Here is a 19744-nt window from a genome sequence, read left to right as displayed (position 1 = left end):
TTACAGCAGTTATCCGGTTGCAAAGCGGATAACTCAGGCCTTGGCAGCTGTGTTGGTGTTAGAAGTGCGTCCAGCATCCGGCGTTAGTTCACAGGGGCTTAGAGAATTTCTTGAGGTAGTGTGTCCCCGGTACCAAATACCATCTAGTTTCCACTTCTCTAGGCAGGCGATACCGAGAATGTACACAAACGTCAGAAAAAGAGTCACCAATATCCTAAAAAATGCAGTTGTACCCAATGTCCACTTAACCACGGACATGTGGACAAGTGGAGCAGGGCAGACTCAGGACTATATGACTGTGACAGCCCACTGGGTAGATATATTGCCTCCAGCAGCAAGAACAGCAGCAGCGGCACCAGTAGCAGCATCTCACAAACGCCAACTCATTCCTAGGCAGGCTACACTTTATATCACCGCTTTCCATAAGAGGCACACAGCTGACAACCTCTTACGGAAACTGAGGAACATCATCGCAGATTGGCTCACCCCAATTGGACTCTCCTGGGCATTTGTGACATCTGACAACGCCACCAATATTGTGCGTGCATTACATGTGGGCAAATTCCAGCACATCCCATGTTTTGCATATACATTGAATTTGGTGGTGCAGAATTTTTTTTAAAATGACAGGGGCATGCAAGAGAAGCTGTCGGTGGCCTGAAGAATTGCGGGCCACTTTCGGCATTCAGCCACCGCGTGCCGAAGACTGGAGCACCAGCAAACACTCCTGAACCTGCCCTGCCATCATCTGAAGCAAGAGGTGGTAACGAGGTGGAATTCAACCCTCTATATGCTTCAGAGGATGGAGGAGCAGCAAAAGGCCATTCAAGCCTATACATCTGCCTACGATATAGGCAAAGGAAGGGGGAATGCACCTGACTCAAGCGCAGTGGAGAATGATTTCAACGTTGTGCAAGGTTCTGCAACCCTTTGAACTTGCCACACGTGAAGTCAGTTCAGACACTGCCAGCCTGAGTCAGGTCATTCCCCTTATCAGGCTTTTGCAGAAGCAGCTGGAGAGATTGAAGGAAGAGCTAAAACGGAGCGATTCCGCTAGGCATGTGGGACTTGTGGATGGAGCCCTTCATTCGCTTAACCAGGATTCACGGGTGGTCAATCTGTTGAAATCAGAGCACTACATTTTGACCACCGTGCTCGATCCTAGGTTTAAAGCCTACGTTGTATCTCTCTTTGCGGCAGACACAAGTCTGCACATGTTCAAAGACCTGCTGGTGAGACACTTGTCAAGTCAAGCGGAACGTGACCCGTCATCAGCTCCTCCTTCATTTTCTCCCGCCACTGGAGCTGCCAGGAAAAGGATTAGATATCCAAAACCACCCGCTGGCGGTGATGCAGGGCAGTCAGGAGCGAAAACTGACATCTGGTCCGGACTGAAGGACCTGCCAACAATTACTGACATGTCGTCTACTGTCACTGCATATGATTTTGTCACCATTGAAAGAATGGTGGAGGATTATATGAGTGACAGCATCCAAGTAGGCATGTCAGACAGTCCGTACGTATACTGACAGGAAAAAGAGGCAATTTGGAGGCCCTTGCACAAACTGGCTTTATTTTACCTAAGATGCCCCCACTCCAGTGTGTACTCCGAAAGAGTGTTTAGTGCAGCCGGTCACCTTGTCAGCGATCGGCGTACGAGGTTACTTCCACAAAATGTGGACAAGATGATGTTCATCAAAATGAATTATAATCAATTCCTCTGTGGAGACATTCACCAGCAATTGCCTCCAGAAAGTACACAGGGACCTGAGATGGTGGATTCCAGTGGGGACGAAGTAATACTCTGTGAGGAGGGGGATGTACACAGTGAAAGGGGTGAGGAATCGGAGGATGATGATGAGGTCGACATCTTGCCTCTGTAGAGCCAGTTTGATCAAGGAGAGTTGATTGCTTCTTTTTTTGGTGGGGGCCCAAACCAACCTGTCATTTCAGCCACAGTCATGTGGCAGACCCTGTTGCTGAAATGATGGGTTTGTTAAAGTGTGCATGTCCTGTTTATACAACATAAGGGTGGGTGGGAGGGCCCAAGGACAATTCCATCTTGCACCTCTTTTTTTATTTTATTTATCTTTGCATCATGGATGTAAGTGCCATCCTGTCTGCCACTGCAGTGCCACTCCTAGATGGGCCAGGAGTTTGTGCCGCCCACTTGGGTCGCTTAGCTTAGTCATCCAGCGACCTCGGTGCAAATTTTAGGACTAAAAATAATATTGTTAGGTGTGAGGTGTTCAGAATAGACTGGAAATGAGTGGGAATTATGGTTATTGAAGTTAATAATACTATAGGATCAAAATTATCCCCAAATTCTATGATTTAAGGAGTGGCACTGCAGTGTCAGACAGGATGGCACTTCAAAAAATTGGCCCCAAACAGCACATGATGCAAAGAAAAGAGAAAAAGAGGTGCACTGTGGTTGCTGGACGGCTAAGCTAAGTGACACAAACACCTCAATATCACAGGAATTATTCATTCTAATCAATGGTATTATTGGTCCAAATCACTGGAAGAAAATGACAAAATCACTGGAATTAAATGGCAGTAATGTCGGGAATTATATCAAATGGCAGTACCACTGGACATATACGGAAATGTGTCAGACAGGATGGCACTTAAAAAAATTGGCCCCAAACAGCACATGATGCAAAAAAAAGAGAAAAAGAGGTGCACTGTGGTAGCTGGATGGCTAAGCTAAGCAACACAAACATCTCAATATCACAGGAATTATTTGTTCTAATCAATTGTATTATTGGTCCAAATCACTGGAAGAAAATGACAAAATCACTGGAATTATTCGTAAACATTTGTAGAAAGTCGCTGCTTTCCGATTACAGAAATGCTCAGATATTCCTGCGAATCCACAATCCCTTCCCAGAGGTAAAAGAAATCGAGAAACCGTTGTTTGAGAACGTTTGTTCTCTTTCCCTTACAAAGGAACAAACCACTTTCCAAGAAGACTGACGTTTTTGGGATTATGGAGACATAATGTTTTTGAATATAAATCCTAAAGCAGGTGGTGTATTAGAGCAAAAGAGTGCAAGAGACCAGCCATGCAGTTTCTGAAATATTATGACAAAATGTTACTGTATTTCATAAGCACTCATTCCTAACTCTGCCAAGTACTGTTTGGTATACTGTATCTGGCTTCCATGAGGTAGTTGTCCATTATTTCAGCCTCCATTGACCTTTTTGAAAGTGGTAGAAGTTATCGATTCTTTTTTTTCTCCCCCCCCCCCCTATTTTTTTATTTTCTCCTGCATAGCCCAGTAAAATGTTGCAATGTTAAGTATTGACTTGTGCCTTCTGGGGGTCCACTTCTTCACCAAACCCAGCCAAATCTCATCCTAACCCTCTGTTCCACGTTCTCTATGTACCCCATCTGTGTCACCCATGTCTGTCTACCCCTCCCCTTTAGATTGTAAGCTCTCACAAGCAGGGCCCTCTTCCCTCATGTGCTTATCCTTTGTCTTACTTTAATAATCTTCAACTGTACCACATCCAGCAGTCTTCTGCCACCTGATACTTATTCCAGTGTCATCTGCTGATGTAACTATGTGTATTTGCCCTATACTGTCATCAACTGTAAGTTGCTGTTTTCCTGTTTGATTATTTATGTACTCTGTAATTGGGCGCTGCAGAACCCTTGTGGCGCCATATAAATAAAGGATAATAATAATAATAATATAGGGTGTATAATCCCCAGGTGTATCTCACACATCACACAGTACAGTATATAGGGTGTATAATCCCCAGGTGTATCTCACACATCGTTCAGTGCAGATTACAGGATGTATAATCACCAGGTGTATAACACACGTCGCACAGTACAGTATACATACTGGTCACAACAATGCAGCAGATATTGAGCACTGATCAGGATACTAGAAGTGACACAGAGCTGCAAGATACAGCAATGGCCTACTGTACTGTACTATATATGTATACTGCTGGTCACCAAAATGCTGCACTGTCCTACTATATACTGCTCACAATAATGCAGCACAGATATGGAATGGATACTTGCAGTGACACAGAGCTGCAAGATACAGAAAAGGCCTACTGTACTGTACAACTATATACTGTTGGGTCACCAAAATGCTGCACTGTAATACTATATATACTTCTCACAAAAATGCAGCACAGATATGGAATGGATACTTGCAGTGACACAGAGCTGCAAGATACAGCAATGGCCTACTGTACTGTACAACTATATACTATTGGGTCACCAAAATGCTGCACTGTAATACTATATATACTGCTCACAAAAATGCAGCACAGATATGGAATGGATACTTGCAGTAACACAGAGCTGCAAGATACAGCAATGGTCTACTGTACTGTACAAATATATACTGTTGGGTCATCAAAATGCTGCACTGTAATACTATATATACTGCTCACAAAAATGCAGCACAGATATGGAATGGATACTTGCAGTGACACAGAGCTGCAAGATACAGCAATGGCCTACTGTACACAACTATATACTGTTGGGTCACCAAAATGCTGCACTGTAATACTATGTATACTGCTCACAAAAATGCAGCACAGATATGGAATGGATACTTGCTGTTATGAGCCACGGCTGTGGCTCATTCCTGTTTTGCATTTTTGGTTATGTATTTTATGTTATACTTCTGTTCATGTTCCCCGTGGGTGTCATGGGGTGTTCGAAGTTCACCCTTAAGGAAAGGGTACTGTTATGAACCACAGGTAGTGGTTCATTCCTATTTTATGTTTATAGTTGTCTTGCAGGCCAGGTTTTCCCGTTGCTCTGGTTTAAGAATATTCTTGTTTGCTGCCAGTGGTGAGTCTGTGTAATTGCAGCTTGTTCCCATGTGTTCAGCCTCACCTGTCTGTTGATTGCACCTCTCAGTTGTGCAGCAGGGCAGCTGCACGACATAATTAATTAAGACTCTCTGTTATATGCTGGCTCAGTGCAATTCACAGATGCTGGTGATATTTCCAGGTTTCTAGACTTCCAGAGTTCTTGCGTTCTGATCTAGTCCCTGCCAGTTCCTGAGCTCCTGTCTAGCAGTGTCTGTCTAGCTGCTTCCAGTGTTGGTTCCTGTGTCGATTCCTGTGTCGGTTCCTATGTCCTGCCGTGAAGTGTTCCTGTCCAGAAGTCCTGTGGCTTTGTCTGTGCCTAGTCGAGTTTCTGGCTTCTTGGTGTCCACCGGTCTGTCGTTTGGGATTCTGCCTGTCCTCCGGTTCTGAGAGTCTGTGTCGGCTACATTGGGGGTTCCTGTCCGTTTGCCAGTGTTTGTACCGGTTCCATGAGTAGCGGCTTTGCCGCGTCCGTCGGCCTAGGCCGCAGTATTCTTTGGTTATATTTTGTTACTGGTGTTTTGCAGAGGGTTCTGCTTATGCTGTCACCGCCGGTACACAACAGTATTGTGTCGGCGAGTGGACAGCATTTCCTTGGTTGTTCTTTTCCTTTGGCGGCGTGCCGCACATATATTTAGTTTTAGGGTAGTTAGTAGCCCCTAGCTTTCTGTTGTTTTAGTCAGAGGTCCCCTTGTTATTATCCTGTCTCGGTTCACGCCTTGTCTCACGCTAAGACCTGGGGGCATCGGAGTTGGGCAGACATAATCCGCCCTTCAAACGCGGCTGCCGTGGGCCCAAGAAACCATAGTCACTCAGGCGTGAACTGACCACACGGGTAAAACAACGGAGGTAGGGTGCTAGGGGCTATTTCCACACCACACCTTATTTCAGCGTCACGTTCTGGTGCTCAGGACTCACTACGCAACATGTCCCTTGTTCTGAGCACCAGGAACCTAACATTATCACCAGCCATACAACAAAAAAGAAATAAAGCTTTTTCTTTTTTGGCCCAGTCCAATGTCTTGTCTAGAATCCAGTCCTGTCTAGAATTCAGTGTGCAGAATCCAGTCCGGTGTTTAAAAATCCAGTCCTGTCTAGAATTCAGTGTGCAGAATCCAGTCCGGAGTTTAAAAATCCAGTCCAGTCTTGTCTTGTCTAAGAATCTTGTCTTAGAATCTTGTCTTAGAATCTTGTCTTAGAATCGTGTCTTGAATCGTGTCTTGTCTTGTCTAGTTTGAAATCCTCCTATGCAAGCCCTGCAAGCATCTCTCTCAGCCCTGAACTCTGCTTTCAGTGCTTTGAAACCTGAGCGGCTGGAAGTTTTGCAGCAATCCTTAAAGCAACTGCAAAACCTTCTGACCAAAATTTTGCTTATTTTGCCAGAAGTTGTTGAGAGTTCATCCTATAAAGAGACTCTTGCTCACAGTATGGTGACAAGTGAATCCTCAGGTTTAATTAAAGAGAAAAGGTTTAAAAGTTTTCTGCGGCCCAGGCTCTCAGAAGAGGAGCATCTGCGTTGCAGAAACTTAGATCTATGTCTATATTGTGGGGGTTTAGGCCACTATCTGCAGACCTGTGAGTTGCGCAAGCCACAGTGTGGTGACAAGTCCTGCCCTCTGGCCAAGTTTAGTCAGGATACAAGACCTACTCCTGTCTCTACTGTGGCAGAGGTACTTGTCACACAACCCACACTAAAAAGCACTCTGTCCTATAATTGGGATCCTTGGGCTAGGGAGCCCCATTATAGATTCAGGAACCAAAGGAGAATGTTTCTCTCCTCTCTTGATTTTCCTGTTGAAGCAGAGTTGCAAGCCCCTGGAGCGGTGCCCGATGCCCGGGGTCCTGGAGTGGTGCCCGATGCCCAGGGTCCTGGAGTGGTGCCCGATGCCCAGAGTCCTGGAGCGGTACCCGATGCCCAGAGTCCTGGAGCGGTACCCGATGCCCAGAGTCCTGGAGCGGTACCCGATGCCCAGAGTCCTGGAGCGGTACCCAATGCCCAGAGTCCTGGAGCGGTACCCGATGCCCAGAGTCCTGGAGCGGTACCCGATGCTCTAGGTTATAGAGGGACATCGAATAGTATAGCTCAGGTGTCAATACCAGAAGGGGTCTCAGAAGCTGTTATCCCAGGTAGAGACTTGAAAAGCGCAACTCCAGAGAAGGTGTCTAAAACCATAGTTCTAGAAGGGAACTCGAGAAGCAAAACCCCAGAAGGGATCTTTGAAGTAATATCCCCAAGTGGGGTCTCGAGAAACAAAGCCCCAAAGAAGGGTCTAGAAGTCGCTTCCCCAGGAAAGGACTGAAGAGGCATAGCGTTAGTGGAGGTTCTGAAGGTTATAGCTTCAGCAAAAGTCCCGGAAGTCATAGTCCCGGGAGAAGTTTCGATAATTATCGACTCAGAGAGGGAGGCCGACGGTTTGGTCCCAGAGAGGGAGGCCGATGGCTCGGTCCCAGTGAGGGAGGCCGACGGCTCGGTCCCAGTGAGGGAGGCCGACGGCCCGGTCCCAGTGAGGGAGGCCGACAGCCCGGTCCCAGTAAAAGAATCCGAGGTTCTGGCCCCAGCGGGGTTCCCGGAGGCCACTGCCCCAGCGGGGTTCCCGGAGGCCACTGCCCCAGCGGGGTTCCCAGAGGCCACTGCCCCAGCGGGGTTCCCGGAGGCCACTGCCCCGGGTGGGGTTCAGAAAGTCACTGCCCCGGGTGGGGTTCAGAAAGTCACTGCCCCAGGTGGGGTTCCGAGGGCCACTGCCCCAGGTGGGGTTCCGAGGGTCACTGCCCCAGGTGGGGTTCAGAAAGTCTTAGCCTCGGGTAAGGTCAATAGTGACCAGGTCCTAGCAAAGCACTCTAGTCAGTCAGATGGGAAGGAAGCAGATCCTGATTCTGTTGATATCTCAACATCTATAATCTTTGATGGAACTTAGTCCAATTTCTGGCGCTTTACAAACACTATTACACCATTTTGTTGTTTAGACCATTTCTGGGCATCACTTCAGAGAACCTTGTGCTCTATCTGATATATTCCTTTAGAGGAGAGCCTTTTGAGTGGGCAACCAGCCTAATGAAAGCTGAAGATCCCATTCTTCAGGATCCCCCGGCATTCAGTGATGCAGTTATTAAGAGATATGGTTCCAAAGAAATTGGTTCAGGTTCCTCTAGGTCACCCATCTTATCTGCTGAGAGTTCACCGTATTCTGTAAATTCGGCACAAGAGTCTCAGCCCGCTGTTTTGACTGCAGGATGTGCTTTTCTCTCTTCTTCTAATAGTAGTACTTTGCCTGAAAGTTCAGCTCCCAAGGTTAAGAAACCAATCTCTGATTTGAACCCAGCCTTGCTGGGAGGTACCATCAGTTCAGACAATGTTTGGGGAATTACCTTGGTTAGACCTCAAGAACTTTGTAAAAAGAAGAAGAAGAAGAAGAAGAAGAAGAAGAAAAAGAAATGAATGGATACTTGCTGTTATGAGCCACGGCTGTGGCTCATTCCTGTTTTGCATTTTTGGTTATGTATTTTATGTTATACTTCTGTTCATGTTCCCCGTGGGTGTCATGGGGTGTTCGGAGTTCACCCTTAAGGAAAGGGTACTGTTATGAACCACAGGTAGTGGTTCATTCCTATTTTATGTTTATAGTTGTCTTGCAGGCCAGGTTTTCCCATTGCTCTGGTTTAAGAATATTCTTGTTTGCTGCCAGTGGTGAGTCTGTGTAATTGCAGCTTGTTCCCATGTGTTCAGCCTCACCTGTCTGTTGATTGCACCTCTCAGTTGTGCAGCAGGGCAGCTGCACGACATAATTAATTAAGACTCTCTGTTATATGCTGGCTCAGTGCAATTCACAGACGCTGGTGATATTTCCAGGTTTCTAGACTTCCAGAGTTCTTGCGTTCTGATCTAGTTCCTGCCAGTTCCTGAGCTCCTGTCTAGCAGTGTCTGTCTAGCTGCTTCCAGTGTTGGTTCCTGTGTCGATTCCTGTGTCGGTTCCTATGTCCTGCCGTGAAGTGTTCCTGCCCAGAAGTCCTGTGGCTTTGTCTGTGCCTAGTCAAGTTTCTGGCTTCTTGGTGTCCACCGGTCTGTCGTTTGGGATTCTGCCTGTCCTCCGGTTCTGAGAGTCTGTGTCGGCTACATTGGGGGTTCCTGTCCGTTTGCCAGTGTTTGTACCGGTTCCGTGAGTAGCGGCTTTGCCGCGTCCGTCGGCCTAGGCCGCAGTATTCTTTGGTTATATTTTGTTACTGGTGTTTTGCAGAGGGTTCTGCTTATGCTGTCACCGCCGGTACACAACAGTATTGTGTCGGCGAGTGGACAGCATTTCCTTGGCTGTTCTTTTCCTTTGGCGGCGTGCCGCACATATATTTAGTTTTAGGGTAGTTAGTAGCCCCTAGCTTTCTGTTGTTTTAGTCAGAGGTCCCCTTGTTATTATCTTGTCTCGGTTCACGCCTTGTCTCACGCTAAGACCTGGGGGCATCGGAGTTGAGAAGACATAATCCGCCCTTCATACGCAGCTGCCGTGGGCCCAAGAAACCATAGTCACTCAGGCGTGAACTGACCACACGGGTAAAACAACGGAGGTAGGGTGCTAGGGGCTATTTCCACACCACACCTTATTTCAGCGTCACGTTCTGGTGCTCAGGACTCACTACGCAACATCTCCCTTGTTCTGAGCACCAGGAACCTAACACTTGCAGTGACACAGAGCTGCAAGATACAGCAATGGCCTTCTGTACACAAATATATACTGTTGGTCACCAAAATGCTGCACTGTAATACTATATATACTGCTCACAAAAATGCTGCACAGATATGGAATGGATACTTGCAGTGACACAGAGCTGCAAGATACAGCAATGGCCTACTGTACTGTACTACTATAAGTATAATTATATACTGGTAGTCCCCACAATAAAGCCCACTAAGCACAGATATTTGCAGCACACTGAGCACAGATATGGAGCGTTTTCAGGCAGAGAACGTAGATATTTTCAGCACACTGAGCACAGATATTTGCAGCATACTGAGCACAGATTACAGAGCTTTTCAGGGAGAGAACGCAGCCACGTCCTCTCCGTTCAATCTCCAATGCACGAGTGAAAATGGCGGCGACGCGCGGCTCTTTATATAGAATACGAATCTCGTGAGAATCCGACAGCGGGAATGATGACGTTTGGGCGCGTTCGGGTTAACCGAGCAAGGCGGGAAGATTCGAGACTGCCTCTGAACCGTGTAAAATGGGTGAAGTGCGGGGGGGGTTCGGATCTCGGAGAACCGAACCCGCTCATCTCTAGTAAAAACTAGTCTAAAAACCAGTAAGAATATGGTTTACAGATAGTGGTAAGTCCAAGTGAGGATTTCTGCAGTTAAACACATAATAGGTGATGGGTATAATTGTATAATATTTTAATTTTGTTGGAATATCGATATTGACCATAATAACCTATCAGATATTTGCTAAATTAAAATAACCAGCAGTATAGTACTATTTAGACATGCTGCAGCATAATATCAATCAATTTAAAAATAAATGCACCACTATAGTAACATTTAGACATGCTGCACAATAATATCAATCAATTTACAATAAATGCACCTCTATATTACAATTTAGACATGCTGCACCATAATATCAATCAAATTAAAATAAATGCACCACTATAGTACCATTTAGACATGCTGCAAAATAATATCATTCAATTAAAATAAATGCACCACTATAGTACCATTTCGACATGCAGCACCATAATATCATTCAATTAAATAAATGCACCACTATAGGACAATTTAGACATGCTGCACCATAATATCATTAAATTTAAAATAAATGCACCACTATAGTACCATTTAGACATGCTGCACAATAATATCAATCAATTTACAATAAATGCACCAGTATAGTACCATTTAGACATGCTGCACAATTATCTCTATCAAATAAAAATATATGCACCACTATATTACCATTTAGACATGCTCCACCATAATATCAATCAATTTTAAATAATTGCACCACTATATTACCTTTTAGACATGCTGCACCATAATATCAATCATGTTAAAATAAATGCACCACTGTAGTACCATTTAGATATGCTGCAGGCACGGCGCTACCCGCTCAGCAAAGGGATGCAGTGCAGGTAGGCGCCGGGCAGGAGAGGCGCCTTCACTGCTCTGCATCCCAGCTGAAGCGCCGTCCTGTCCCCCCCTGCTGCTGCTGCTGCGCCTGCCCTGTCACACTGACAGGCAGCCGCAGCAGCGCGCTGCCTTCTCCTCTCTCCCCTGTGACAGGGAGAGGAGTGTCAGTGATCGTTCGTCCGGAAAGGGGCGGAGCTACACGGACCAAGGGGGCGGAGCTACACAGGATCATGCTATTGAAGATCTGGCCAGCACAACTGTGGTAAGTGGATGTAAAAAGAGTGAGAGAGAAAGTGTGTGTGTGTGTGTGTGTGTGTGTGTGTGTGTGTGTGTGTGTGTGTGTGTGTGTGTCTGGGTATGTGTATGTATGTGTGTGTTTGTATTTTTGTATATACTGTATTTATGTATGTGCTGTGTATCTGTATGCAGAGCCGTAATGTGTAAAAAGGGGACGCTGTCTGCCGTAATGTGTAATAAGGGGGATGCTGTCTGCCGTAATGTGTAATAAGGGGGACACTGGCCCTCATTCCGAGTTGTTCGCTCGCAAGGCGAATGTAGCAGAGTTACACACGCTAAGCCGCCGCCTACTGGGAGTGAATCTTAGCTTCTTAAAATTGTGACCGACGTACGCGCAATATTGCGATTACAAACGAGTTAGCAGTTTCTGAGTAGCTTCAGACTTACTCTGCCTGTGCGATCAGTTCAGTGCTTTTCGTTCCTGGCTGACGTCATAAACACACCCAGCGTTCGCCCAGGCACTCCCACCGTTTCTCCGGCCACTCCTGCGTTTTTTCCGGAAACGGTAGCGTTTCCATCCACACGCCCCTAAAACGCCGTGCATCCGCCCAGTAACACCCATTTCCTGTCAATCACAATGCGAACGTCGGAGCGATGAAAATGCCGTGAGTAAACTTACTTTCTTCATAGTAAAGTTACTTGGCGCAGTCGCAGTGCGAACATTGCGCATGCGCACTAAGAGAATTCTCACTGCGATGCGATGAAAAACTCCGAGCGAACAACTCGGAATGAGGGCCCCTGTCTGCCGTAATGTGTAAAAAAGGGACACTGTCCGCCGTAATGTGTAAAAAGGGGGACGCTGCCTGCCGTAATGTGTAAAAAGGGGACGCTGTCTGCCGTAGTGTGTAAGAAGGGGACGCTGTCTGCCGTAATGTGTAAAAAGGGGACACTGTCTGCCATAATGTGTAAAAAGAGGAATCTGTCCGCCGTAATGTGTAAAAAGGGGACGCTGTCTGCCGTAATGTGTAAAAAGGGGGACGCTGTCTGCCGTAATGTGTAAAAAGGGGACGCTGTCTGCTGTAATGTGTAAAAAGGGGACACTGTTTGCCGTAATGTGTAAAAAGGGGACACTGTCTGCCGTAATGTGTAAAAAGGGGACACTGTCTGCCGTAATGTGTAAAAAGGGGACACTGTTTGCCGTAATGTGTAAAAAGGGGACACTGTTTGCCGTAATGTGTAAAAAGGGGGATGCTGTCTGCCTTAATGTTAAAAAGGGGGGCGCTGTCTGCCATAATGTGTAAAAAGGGAAATCTGTCCTCCGTAATGTGTAAAAGGGGCTCTACCTGGTGTAGTGGCGCTGCTGTGCGGCGTAGTTTGAATAATGGAGACTACTATAATATGTAATATGAATTGGTATTATTTTGTGGCCACACCCCTTCCCCATGAAGCCACGCCCCTAATATTTTTGCGTGCGCCTGCGGCGCGCAGTGCCCCTGTTCTACATACAGGGAGGCCGCCAATGCCCTCTCTTGCACAAAGCGCTAAAATGTCTAGTTACGGCACTGTCTGTGTGTAGGGCCGTAACTAGCACTGCACAGGGTGTGTATGGGCAGAGAGTTCACATCCATAGGCTTACACGGATCTCCTGCAGCTCAGGGGCCCAAGAGGCCATGGTAACCCTCCGGCCCTGCATGTAAAGTATGGGAGGGCGCAAATGCAGGAGGGCGCCGAACACCCTAGCACCGGCCATGATATGCTGCACCATTATCTCTATCAAATAAAAATATATAAAAATATATGCACCACTATAGAACCATTTAGACATGCAGCACCATAATATCAATCAATTTAAAATAATTGCACCACTATGTTACCTTTCTGCTGCATGGTACACTGGGCTCCACAAGTCTGGACAATGGGTGTAGAGTAGGATCTTGATCCGAGGCACCAGCAGACTCAAAGCTTTGACTGTTTCCAGAATGCACAGCGCCGCCTCCTATATCACCCGCCTCCCAGCACAGGAGCTCAGTTTGTCAGTTGGTGCTGCAGTAAGCAGGCACTTTACAGAGGGGCTGCTCCAAGCAGCCCTGAGAAAAGCTTTTGATGAGGTAAAAAGTGAAGACTTCAAGGGCAGCAGCGGTGGTAAATGTTTTGTGACATTCACTGCTGCAGCTCCAGCTCTCCCCAGCGGCGCTGTACACTCCCGAACCCTGGTTGCCGGGTACCTACAGCGGAGGCTCCGGTTTTCTTCATGTTAGACACACACAGCTGGGGCTCTCCAGTATCGCGTGGCCGCGCTTCGGGAGGTGGTAAGTGGGTCCCGCTCGCGGGACCCGGTCTTTATCGGGATCCGGCGTGGTCAGTGGGAGGCGGGCCGCGCGCGCTGGCGATGGACACTGTGGCAGTACAGGGGATTCCACTAGATCACCAGGGCATGGGTGCAGGTCGGGTTTTCTCTTTAAACCACTTCTTATTTCGCCCACAGTGCCCGGTGGTTTTGCCAGCAAGGGGGCTAAGGCTTAGACCTGAAGCCCCTCCCCCAGCCCCAGGGCGCCATTTCCCGCAAATGTTCCTGCCCAGGAGCTGCATTTCTGTCTTTTCCTCACTCCCAGTCAGTGTCTGCGGCGCCATTATCCCTCAGCTCACTGTCCTTGGGACTGCTTGGGCAAATCCTCCTATGTAAAGCTGCCTGGTTGTCAGCGCTGTGCATTTACATGACACTTAAGTATTCTACCTGCCTTTTTAGACAGTGATAGTTAAGAAAGAGTGCATTTAGTCAGGGTTTTATAGTACAATTACCCTGTGATTTACATCCAGTTCTTACTGTGTACTGTCTATTGTCTGTAATAACCTCTGAATTGTACAAACTGTGACCTTCTGTGTGTGCATTTGATAGCTGAGTGTTGTCCATCTCATGTCTTTCACTCAACTTGCTATCCCTATATTCTATAACCTGAGGGGGCTTGGTGCGTCAGATGTTATCTAATATAGGATTTTCACAAAGATATACTGTATTACGTATTTTTCTCTGTGATTTGGTCACCATATCTCTCCTTTATCTCTGCTAGTTCTGACTACACTGCACAGGGGTTTGGGTTTGGGATATTGTGCTGCTGATAATTGTACTGTGTTACCTCATACTGCAAGTTATATCATGTCTGCTTCTGAGGGTAACGGTTCTGGGGTGGAACACACTGCTGGTGTTGCTGAAGCCACAGGCACATATGAGGAGAATATAGCAGCTGTGGGCTCTGGTTCTGGGGGCTCCTTGCCCCCCAGTGGGACTGTGGCAACGGAGGCACATACTGATCCACCGTGGGCTGCTTTTTCCACGCTTCTGCATACGCTAGTTCATAAACTAACACCCCTTATGGGACCCCCAATGCCGGTACAACCGTATGTGGGTCCTGCATCTAACCCGCTGTGGGCGGACGATTTATCTGCTCAATTAAAGAAATTGAACCAGTCCTTGACTACCAAAAAGTCTGACCTACGCTCGCCTAAGTCCAAGAGGTCCTCTAAGCGAGTGCTCGTCTCCTCACAATCCACTGCTGTCACTGACACCTCGTCTGATGAGGACGGCACTTACACTGACCCCACAGGTTCTGACTCAGATACGGCTGATGGGAGGGTAGTTTACATGTGGATGTTCCTGACCTTTTGGAGGCTATTAAGTTAATTCGGCAGATTACGGATGATCCCGAGCCATCCGTTCCTCCTAAGAAACCAGATAGGTTCAAGCATCAGAAGGTGGTTAAACAGGTTTTACCTCACTCTGATCACCTAGTGGATATACGTCAGGAACCCTGGGAAAACCCGGGTACGAAGTTTGTGCCTCAAAAGAGGATGCTGGCTCGCTATCCCCTCGCGCCAGAGCTAAGAATTGGGAAACGCCTCCTCCAGTGGACTCATATGTGGCTAGGATGGTGGTTTCCTCAGCTCTACCTGTCACTACCGTCATGTCTCTGAAAGAGCTTACGGATAAACGTGTGGAGGGTTGTCTAAAAGCGATTTACACCCTCACGGTGCTGCACAAAGGCCTACTATTGCAGCTTCATGGGCTGCTGAGGCTATATAAGCATGGGCCTTGGAGTTAGAAGCTGAAATCTCCTCTGACCATGCTAGACAATGCTTGTCATATATTGTCACAGCTTCTCGTTATATTAAAGAGGCGGCTTCTGATGCCAGTATTCTGGCAGCCAAGGCCTCTACTACGTCAGTCCTGGCTCGCCGGATATTGTGGCTGAGATCCTGGTTTGTGGATCTGGACTCTAGAAAAACCCTGGAGGTACTCCCTTTCAAGGGAGATATTCTGTTTGGGGAGGACTTAAATAAGATAGTGGCTGACTTGGCTACTGCCAAAACTGCCTGTCTACCTAATACCGCTCCTTCTATGTCGAAGGGTAAAGGTATGTCCTTTCGACCCTTTCGTCCTTCAGGTAAAGCAAAAGGTCAGGCGTACCATAAGCAGGCCCGCACTTCCAAACCTGGTAAACCGAAGCCCAAAAGAGCCTGGGCTGCCCGTCAGCCAGCTGCCAAGATGATAAGACTGCCGCATGACGGGGCGGGCCTACCCCTGGGGGATCCCAGGGTGGGAGGCCGGCTTCTAGGGTATACCCAGGAATGTTTGAAGACCACTTCAGATGCCTGGGTACGGGAAGTCGTCACTCGAGGTTACGCCATTGCCTTCAAAAACCGACCCCCTCATCGATTTTGCCAGACAGACGTCCCTTTGGACCGGACAAAGGCAAAAACTCTACACTCGGTGGTACAGACCCTCCTGGATACAGGAGTCGTAGTACAGGTGCCTCTTGCTCAGAGGGGCCGGGGGTACTATTCTCCGCTGTTTCTAGTCCCGAAACCGAATGGGTCCTCCCGGCCCATTCTCAACCTCAAGGCATTGAACAGGTTTGTGAATATTTCCACGTTCCGTATGGAAACCCTTCGCTCTATAGTTCTGGCCTTGGAACCTGGGGACTACATGGTCTCCTTGTACATACAGGATGCTTACCTGCATATTCCTATAGCAGTGTCACATCAACAATACCTGAGGTTTGCTATTGGCAACATCCATTACCAGTTTCGGGCGTTACCTTTTTGGTTTAACAACGGCTCCGCGAGTCTTCACCAAAGTTATGGCGGTGATGACGGTGGTACTCCGCCGTCAAGGGATTAGGATACTGCCGTATCTGGATGACTTGTTAATCCTGGCATATTCCCCAGATCTTCTCCTGTGTCATCTGGATATGACGGTCCAGTTTCTAAAAGCCCACGGGTGGCTCATCAACTGGAAGAAATCCTCCCTGGTCCCTGCTCAGAGCATGGTGCACCTGGGAGCGCTGTTAGACACTCACAACCAGAGGTTGTTCTTGTCTCAGGAGAAAGTCCTGAAGCTTCAGGACAGGATTCGTTGCTTCCTTTCTCGTCCGCAAGTGTCGATACATTCGGCTATACAGGTGCTGGGCCTCATGGTGTCAGCATTCGACATGGTGGAGTATGCTCAATCCCATTCTCGCCCCCTCCAGAAGCTGATTCTAGCCAAGTGGGACGGCCTGCCTCACTGGATCAGGTCTCACATGATCTCATTGACTCCGGAGGTCCGTCTGTTGCTGCTCTGGTGGCTCCAGGACCAACAATTGCGCAGGGGCCGTCCCTTCTGGATATCCAACTGGGTCCTGTTGACGACAGATGCCAGTCTAAGAGGTTGGGGCGCGGTGCTGGAGTAGCACTCCTTACAGGACCAAGGAGGAATCTCTCCTCTCGATCAACATTCTGGAGTTGCAGGCGGTCTTCAATGCATTGTACCTGGCTCAGCATTTAATTCAGTACCGTCCTGTTCAAGTACAGTCAGACAACGCCACCACAGTGGCTTACATAAATCATCAAGGCGGCACTCGAAGCCGTTTGGCAATGAAGTAAGCCTCACGGATTCTACAGTGGGCAGAACGCCATCTACCGGCAATATCGGCAATATTCATTCCGGGAGTCCTGAATTGGGAAGCGGACTTTCTCTGTCATTAGGACGTGCATGCCGGCGAGTGGGGCCTCCATCCAGAAGTGTTTCAACTCCTCGTGGAAAGGTGGGGTCTTCCAGATGTGGATCTGATGGCGTCTCGACACAATCACAAGGTTCCGGTCTTCGGAGCAAGGACAAGGGATCCTCAAGCAGCATTCATGGATGCGCTGGCGGTGCCGTGGAGGTTTCGGCTGCCGTACGTGTTCCCTCCGGTGTCACTCCTGCCCAGGGTAATTCGGAAGTTCAAGCAAGAAAAAGGAAATCTGCTTCTCATAGCTCCGGCGTGGCCCAGACGGCACTGGTTCGCAGACCTGCAAGGCCTATCGTCAGAGCGTCCACTTCTACTTCCACAATGCCCAGACCTCCTCGTTCAGGGCCGTTGTGTCTACCAGGACCTAGCCTGGCTATCTTTGACTGCGTGGCTCTTGAAGCTTCTGTCTTGAGGGCTAAGGGTTTTTCTGAAGAGGTCATTAAAACTATGTTGCGGGCCCGGAAACCGGCTTCTGCTCGGATTTACCATAGGGTCTGGCATTCATACTTTGTTTGGTGCGCATCTAACAATTATGATGCTTCCAAGTTTAGTACAGCCAAACTTTTGGCTTCTCTGCAGCAGGCCTAGATTTAGGCCTGCGTCTGGCCTCCCTCAAGGTTCATATTTCTGCCTTGTCGGTGTGGTTTTAGAGAAAAATTGCGACTTTACCTGATGTTCATACTTTCACTCAGGGTGTGTTGCATATCCAACCTCCCTATGTCCCGCCTGTGGCTCCTTGGGACTTGTCGGTGGTTTTGGAGGCGTTGCAGGAGCCTCCATTTGAACCTCTTGGTTCAGCTGACCTTAAGTGGCTTTCCCTTAAGGTGGTGTTCTTGCTGGCTATTGCCTCTGCTAGAAGAGTGTCGGATCTGGGTGCCTTGTCTTGTATCTCCCCATATCTGATTTTTCACCGTGACCGGGCGGTTCTTAGGACTCGTTCCGGATATTTACCTAAGGTGGTTTCTTCGTTCCACCTTAATCAGGAGATTGTGGTTCCAGCCTTTGTCTCTCCTGATTTTTCTCGCAAAGAGCGGTCTTTGGATGTGGTACGGGCTCTCCGTATCTATGTGAAGAGAACTGCTTCTATTCGAAAACCTGATTCTCTCTTTGTTTTGTTTGGATTTCACAAACATGGCTGGCCTGCTCACAAGCAGACCTTGGCCAGATGGATTAGAATGGTGATTGCACATGCTTATGTGAAGGCTGGTCTGTCAGCTACTGCTCACATTACAGCCCATTCTACTCAGTCTGTTGGACCTTCTTGGGCGGCCCACCGTGGTGCGACCCTTGATCAATTGTGCAAGGCGGCTACGTGGTCCTCCGGGAACACGTTCATAAGGTTCTATGCCTTCGATACTGTTGCTTCCCAGGATGCTTCCTTTGGACGCCGGGTTCTTGTGCCCACTACAGTGCGTCCCCTGCCATAAGGAACTACTTTAGGACATCCCCATTGTCCAGACTTGTGGAGCCCAGTGTACCCTGCAGCAGAAAACGAGTTTTATGGTAAGAACTTACCTTTGTTAAAACTCTTTCTGCGAGGTACACTGGGCTCCACAAGGCGCCCACCCTGACGCACTTAGCTTCTTTGGGTTGATATGGCATTAGCCGCTGACACTTCTCCTGTCGTGAGAGTGTGGTATATGTGGCTACTAACCGTAATCGTCTCTTTTCCTGCTACTGCATTGGGCTGGTTAACTAAAACTGAGCTCCTGTGCTAGGAGGCGGCGCTGTGCATTCTGGGAACAGTCAAAGCTTTGAGTCTGTTGGTGCCTCGGATCAAGATCCTACTCTACACCCATTGTCCAGACTTGTGGAGCCCAGTGTACCTCGCAGAAAGAGTTTTAATAAAGGTAAGTTCTTACCATAAAACTCATTTTTAGACATGCTGCACCTAGAGATGAGCGGGTTCGGTTCCTCGGAATCCGAACCCCCCCGAACTTCAGCCTTTTTACACGGGTCCGAGGCAGACTCGGATCTTCCCGCCTTGCTCGGTTAACCCGAGCGCGCCCGAACGTCATCATCCCGCTGTCGGATTCTCGCGAGGCTCGTATTCTATCGCGAGACTCGGATTCTATATAAGGAGCCGCGCGTCGCCGCCATTTTCACACGTGCATTGAGATTGATAGGGAGAGGACGTGGCTGGCGTCCTCTCCGTTTAGATAGAGAGTGAGACACTTGATTTACTAGTAATTTAATTTTAGTAATTTTGGGGAGCATTAGGACTGGAGTACTCAGAGAGTGCAGAGTTTTGCTGATAGTTATACTAGTGACCACCAGTTTTATTTATTATTTAAAATCCGTTCTCTGCCTGAAAAAAAACGATACACAGTCACATACCATATCTGTGCTCAGCCTCAGTGTGCTGCATGATAATATCATCTATGTATATCTGACTGTGCTGAGTGCTCACTGCTCACACAGCTTAATTGTGGGGGAGACTGGGGAGCAGTTATAGCAGGAGTACATAACAGTGCACACTTTTGCTGCCAGTGTGACTGAC

This window comes from Pseudophryne corroboree, chromosome 2 (genome assembly GCF_028390025.1).
Source record: "Pseudophryne corroboree isolate aPseCor3 chromosome 2, aPseCor3.hap2, whole genome shotgun sequence".
NCBI classification, from domain to species: Eukaryota; Metazoa; Chordata; class Amphibia; order Anura; family Myobatrachidae; genus Pseudophryne; species Pseudophryne corroboree.
This window is presented reverse-complemented; position numbering follows the sequence as displayed.